The sequence below is a fragment of the Hordeum vulgare genome, chromosome 5H (assembly GCF_904849725.1).
Source record: "Hordeum vulgare subsp. vulgare chromosome 5H, MorexV3_pseudomolecules_assembly, whole genome shotgun sequence".
In the NCBI taxonomy this organism is placed as follows: Eukaryota; Viridiplantae; Streptophyta; class Magnoliopsida; order Poales; family Poaceae; genus Hordeum; species Hordeum vulgare.
The window spans coordinates 400,672,604-400,679,789 of NC_058522.1; the positions used below are offsets into that span (position 1 = coordinate 400,672,604).

The following is a 7,186-nucleotide window of genomic DNA, read 5'->3' on the forward strand; positions in this document are numbered from 1 at the left end:
CTGAGACCCACACATTCCACTTCCGCTGGGGTGAGATGGCTCCTACTATGGAAGATGTCTCAATGTTGCTCGGGCTACCATTGGCGGGGCCTGCCATTGGACCATTGGAGGACCCGCCAGATTGGCAACAATCTTTGGCAGCACGTTTCCGTGCTATATATGAGCGGGCTCCATCTCTAGCGTCAGAGGCACACGGACCTAAGTATGACAGGTTACAAAATTTCAGGGTTAGTTCCTAAGCCGCATATCTTTCAATTCACATGCTTCAAGTTATTATCTAATACTTTTTCCTTGCGTGATTACAGATCTAGAATTTATCCACAAGTCCCTTTGCGTGAACCACATATTACTCGTAGCCTGGAGGCGTACCTTATGTGGCTTCTCGATAAGGTGATGTTCACAGAGAACCATGTCACCACTTTGAGTGCGCGCTACATCCCCATTGCGCTGGAAATCGCGAGCGCTGAGACACCCTACCAGATCACACCGAGGAGTTGGGGTTCGGTGGTATTAGTAGCTACATACCGAGGTATGTGCAACGGTTGCCAGCTTACCACGCCCAAGTCGGCCATTCTTGGTTGCCCTCTGTTTTTACAACTGTGGTCCTGGGAGAGGTTCTCTATCGGACAACTAAACATAGATGTCGACCAAGGTTTTCATGTGGGCAACATGTTTGATGTTGACAACATCGACATGCCTACTTTCGGTCTGTGTTGGACGCGTCACAAGGTATGTCTCGTGCTATAATGTTATCCACCTTCTCTTTCGAAAACTATGACTGAAACTCACTTTTGTTTTACAGAGACGCTATGCTAGTGAACAGACAAGGCGAGCCTACATTGCACGTAATGAGCAGTTCGATACGTACACTGGAGTTATCTAGCAGCCCTACATGCAAGCAGTCATAACTGCGAGATATCCCGGTGGTATTTCTGAGCTATGCACGAGAGATCGGGGTTACTGGATGACGAAATCGAAGATTATCTTCGATGTCTTCGTTGAGGAGATGGCGCAGCAGCGGGTTATGAGACAGTTCGGTCTTCGGTAGCTGTCGAATATACCCCCTACAGAGGACCAGCTGGAAGGAGTAGTCCACAGGTATTATATACGTACTGTATATTACATTGTCTTTAACTATGGTCTATGATTAAACAACACCATCAATTACAGGATGACAAGGAAGGGAACCAACAGGACACGGGCTCAGTGGCTACAAAGGCTTGCAGTACGTTACAGACTGGGATACTGCCACTGAACGTCTCTGGCATGAACAACTCGCATTTGATCTGGCTCTATACAATGCCTATTTGGATACGTACATGAGAGGGACACGATTACACATTATTCAACACTCCATTACCAGACCCCCTTACGTCGGACACGTACCCGACCTATGATACTTCTGGCTCTAGGCAGTACGTGGTAATATTTATTATCGTTACCTAAAACAACTTGTTGTTACATACTTTGTCTTCCATACTAATTAATTCTCATGACAATTTCAGGATGAGTTGGCATACAGTCTTCATACCGATGTGACGAACTTTGGACGACAATTGTCCACTGGACCTCTTCTGGTACCTAGGTCTCAGCTTCAGCAATGGGTCACACGCTTAGAGCAGAAGATACGAGATGTCTATAGAGTTATCACGTGCACACACACTTCACACGTTGTTCAGCAGCAGCACCACCACCAACATCAACAACTGCCGCGTCCCTCCGTGCATCGACATCAGTCGCGTCCACGTCTAGAACAGCAACCGACGGCCCATCCACCCCCTCCTGACCAGGCTAGCAGTTCGGCATGGCATCAACCACAGCACCATGCCCCCTCCTTGAGTTTCATGTTTCAACCAACACCACAACATCACAGTCCCATTGCGGGTTTCATGTTTCAGCCACATCCAACTGGTATGGGCCCTCCTACAGGATCCTATGCATATCACGAGGCGTCGGCGTCTGGATCTGGGTGCGCGAGTGAACAAGAAGAGCCACTATCGGAGCAAAACATGTGGTTGGACATGTTTTCAACTCCTTCACCATGGCCCACACAGGATACACAGAATTACCAGGGTGGGTCCGAGATTCCTCTTTGTAACATTACCCCCCAGGTTTGGATGGAGTACGCCTCCCACACCCCAGAGCGCCAAGGCAGACGTCGTGATTGACGCTTCTATCTGTCATTAGAGACATGTCTATCTAATTATGTATGGGACATATGTCTATTTTATGTATGAGACACCTCTATCTATCATTAGAGACATGGCTATCTAATTATGTATGAGACATATGTCTATTTTATGTATGAGGCACCTTCATGTTCTATTTCTATGCTCATTTGGTTCAGCGCGGATAACACATATAGTACCAACAACTTGAGTCAAACGTGGATAAAACTTGCTGAAATTAAGATACAACTTGCCGAAAGTATTCAACAATTTTAGGATACAATAAAATAAATCTTCAACGTGGATATTTTTCTTTTCCATCACCAGCTTCTTCTGCTTCCTTGGCCGCGCGAGCCCCTTTTTTTTTCTCCGCCTCTCAGCATTACGGGCCTCCTCTCGCTGTCTATAAACCTCTGCCAGTCGAATTTTCTCTTCTTGGTTTTGCTTCAACATCACATCAATCATAGCCCTCTGCTCTCTCTTCTCCTCTGCTTCGGCCTTCGCGCGGCGCTCTTCCAAGTCCAAACTAGCCCATGCAATACGACCTCTTTCACGAATCTCGGTCAACGCCCAGTCTGGCTATTGCGTGTCAATTCAACGAGAGTACATGCACAGTGGAGGAGGTGACTACCAAAAAAAGATAAATATAAATATCAAGTAAACAATAATATCAACAACATATTTATTCGGGATGACTTGAGCATACCGGAGGCCTGATGTATGGAGAAATAGAAGTGGGTGGATCTTCCTCGTAATTGACGCAAATGAAAAATTTCATGCCCAACCAAACTGAAAAATGTCACCTCCTTCACCTTACAGAGATCACCGCACCAACAACAAACTACTTCCACCCCCCGAGGCAAACTCATACTCTTCATTTTACTAGGCCTAATGCTTTGATCTGAGCAAGGCAAACTCATAATGACTAGAGCGTCTGTGTTCTCAAGTGTGCCTGGATAATGAAGGAAGAGCCTAGTGCCTCCTTTTACAGACTCGATGGCAGAAAAACAAGGCGGGAAAGAAATGACGAGAAAAATGGCGCGAAATGGACGGGGAAAGATATGGCGGGAAATGGAGGCGGAAAGATAGGACGTGGGAAAAAATCCATGCACCTATCGGCCTTGGCTAGGCCGATTAGTGCCAATTAGTACTAATCGGCCTAGCCAAGGCCGATAGGATGCCAAATGCACTGCCAACAGGGCTGTCGGCCTAGCCAACACAGATAAGGGCTAATCGGCCTAGTCAGGGCCGACGGGACCTAATTGGTCTTGGCTAGGCCGAGACACTCACATTTTTGTAAATTTTGAAAAAAACGCAATATTTTTCAAAAAGAATAAAAAAAGCAATATTAAAAAAAATTAGCCTAGACGAGAGGGAGTATTGTGAGAATATTCAAACACCCAACTCTTTACTATTGGTACATAGATGTTTAGTTACAATGTGATACACAAAGGAAGTAGATGGGAAGGGATACATTATATAGGTGGTATGAAGCAATGAATATCAGACAGACCCAATAGCAGATATCACCATCGATGTTCCAGTAATACTTGTTTGTCTGCAGGAGTTCATACACACTAATGGCTGTTAATAACACCAAGATACAAAGTTAAAGGAGGTAGACCGACAATGGAACTTTAAATGCAGTACAAGGCAAGAAATTAAGCATGCCCAAACTAAGATGTACTACCAGTCAAAATCTCTATAGTCTGCAGTAACATTACATAATACACTGCATCACAAAAGGGAAAGAAACCCCATCTTAGCTTATGAAAACCTGAACCAAGGCACAAACCCAAAGCCGAATGTGGCTAGTGCAAGACCATTGAGCTACTAAAACCTATAGAACTGTCTCATCCATACCTGTTCGATCTGCAAGCAAATATTACAGAACCTTCACCAGATAGTCCACTGTAGACTGGATCGGACACGTCATCATACGGGTATATGTCGTTTTGCTGCAGAGAGAGACATGTTATGGCTGTAGTGTTCTGATTCAATAAAGTTCGTACTCGTGTATTTCCAAATCCTTGCAATTCGAACAGTAAGCATCCAGCGATAGGACTTTCTGTTCACGTCCTTCAGCAGCAGGACTCCATCATTTAAATTCTGCTTATGGTAAAAAGAGCATAATTACTTCCAATAGCTCAGTGCACACTCCAAATTACCAGATTCTTCCTCCATCACACAACCATCCATGAACAAACACACTTCTCAATGATGAGCAACCCAACACCAATGACTTTCAGCTATTGCCATAAGCATAGCTGGAACAATCAAGATGCAAGATTTACGGATATAAATCCAATTATAAAATAAGAATGTTGCTCAACAATCTTTTTGGTCGTTGTGGTGTAATCTCCAAGAGCAAGGTCACCAGCTGAGTTCATTTCAGCAAGCAAAATTAGCCCTCTACCTTATGGTAAACCATTCAATACCATAACACAAAAGCACTTATACTATTTTAGTACATGAAAGAATTTGAGCCAATAAATTAAACTAATCTCCAGCAGTGCTAACACGGTGCCAATAAATTAACAACTACTATTTGCTCCTCCCAGGAAACCCACAAACATGTAACGGTAGCATCAAATTCGCACCCAGATTACCCAAAAAGAAACAGTCAACCTAATTAACCTAATACACCAAATCAATTAGGTTTACTCCTAAGAATCAGAGCAAAAGTGGAGGCAAGGAAAAACAAGTAGATCCATGGCAGGAGGCAGTACATGACAGAGGCACTGGATGAAGATGCAGACGCTCTCGGCAAAGGCAGCCATGGCGTCCTTGTCCACGATACCTCTGCCATCCCCCTTCGCCAGACGCTCAGCTCACGTTTCAGCAGCTTGAGCTTGCCTGCACGCTGTCTTCGTTGCCTCCGACTTGAGGGCGACGTGAGGAGGCAGGGGAGTCAGCCGCCGGCGAGCAAGAGGGATGGGAAGAGGATGAATTAGAGAGGAAACAAAAGGAACAGAAGGAAGACCTACGACGGCGATGACGGCGTCCTTCCCTGCCTCGTCCCTGCCTCGTACCCTCCCCAGATCAGGCCCGAAGCAGCCACTCCCCAAGCGGCGCCTCTTTGCAGCTCGGCGCCGCCACCATCACCGCTCCTCTCGTGCCGACGCCGCCGCATCCGCCGCTCCCCCGCCTCGAGCCAGCCGCCGCCATGGATCGTACGCGGGAGGAGAAATGCGGAGGGGGGGAGGCAGCGCTCCCCCGCCTCGAGCCAGCCTCTGACATGGATCCTACGCAGGAGGAGAAACGCGGAGGGGGGAGGCGGCATGGAGAAGGGGACGCGGGGCTCGAGGAGAGGGGCTCGAACGGACAGAGATCACGTGACATGCATGTTTGGATGTCACCCGCATAAATTCAAATTTAAACATTGCGAAAAAATCTTAAAAAAAATCATGCATATTCACAGCACATATTAAGATAACCCCTAAAAAATTCAGATCAAAATTCGAAACATACATCGAGAAACAAAAAAGAGAAACTCAGATGTGAATAGTGTACACAGAACCATTCGTGACTATTCATGACAGATTTCTCTTTTTTGTTTCTTTATGTATGTTTCGAATTTTGATCTGAATTTTTTAGAGGTTATCTTAATATGTGCTGTGAACATGTATGATTTTTTTCAGATTTTTTTCGCAATGTTTAACTTTAAATTTAAATCGCAAGTCACACGGTGACATGCAAAAGTGCATGTCACCTGATCTGTGTCCTCCGTCATGTGTTCGAGCCGGACACAGATCAGGTGACATGCACCTTTGCATGTCACCATGTGACTTGCGGTTTAAATTTAAAGTTAAACATTGCGAAAAAATCTGAAAAAAATCATACATGTTCACAGCACATATTAAGATAACCTCTAAAAAATTCAGATCAAAATTCGAAACATACATCAAGAAACAAAAAAGAGAAATCTGTCATGAATAGTCACGAATGGTTCTGTGTACACTATTCACATCTGAGTTTCTCTTTTTTGTTTCTCGGTGCATGTTTCGAATTTTGATCTGAATTTTTTAGAGGTTATCTTAATATGTGCTGTGAACATGCATGATTTTTTTTAGATTTTTCGTAATGTTTAAATTTGAATTTAGGTCGCAAGTCACACGGTGACATGCAAACGTGCATGTCACGTTATCTGTGTCCCATGACGGATTGGGCTAGGGTTTCCACCGCGTGCAGCACGATCCACCCCTTTTTTCATCCAAACTCACGCAGCAACGCATGTTGTAACGCGGTCCCACGGAAATGGTTGGCCCAGGCGTCATCCACCCAGCCACAAAGCCACGGTGTGAAGCAAAACAGACGGTCGGATGTTTGACAGCCAGTTGAAAAGGACCAAAAACTTTACATGAATGCAGAACGGGCAAGCCAGATCGCTGCGAGCGCGCAATGGACCCAGAACGGCGACAATTCAGGAAAATAACTTTCATTACCTCTGTTGAAGTTCACAAATATCCTTTTATCAGCATGGCAAGTACCTTGAAAGAAGATGCACAAGAAACAACACTTTTAGAGATCATGATTGATCCCTTGGAACCCATTTTGATGACTACCCATTTTGTGTGGGTTCCTTTTCTTAGCAACTCTTGCCCTACCTGAATTGGGTTTCGGATGTTGGTTAGTGGCTCAGCATGTCAAAGCAATAAGCAGGAAGGTGTGAGAAATGAAGCGACAAAATGCTAGAATAAGTACACCACACTCGTGCATTGTCCTCTAAGCCAGTTTGAATTCAACAAATAAAGAATCTTTAGGAAAGCAGTGTGTGTCTGCCATAATTACTTCCAATAGCTCAGTGCACACTCCAAATTACCAAATTCTTCCTCCATCACACAACCATCCATGAACAAACACACTTCTCAATGATGAGCAACCCAACACCAATGACTTTCAGCTATTGCCATAAGCATAGCTGGAACAATCAAGATGCAAGATTTACGGATATAAATCCAATTATAAAATAAGAATGTTGCTCAACAATCTTTTTGGTCGTTGTGGTGTAATCTCCA

The 7,186-nt window shown here is 44.7% G+C and overlaps 1 long non-coding RNA gene across 1 annotated transcript; it reads right to left on the minus strand.

Annotated features, from left to right (window-relative positions):
- Positions 1-2,380: 2,380 nt before the first annotated feature.
- Positions 2,381-5,474, minus strand: LOC123395480. The gene is made up of 2 exons (XR_006609766.1): positions 4,032-5,474; positions 2,381-3,726 (listed from the first exon to the last, which is right to left on the minus strand). It is a non-coding gene; the product is annotated as an uncharacterized LOC123395480 (long non-coding RNA).
- Between the last annotated feature and the right edge of the window lie 1,712 nt (positions 5,475-7,186).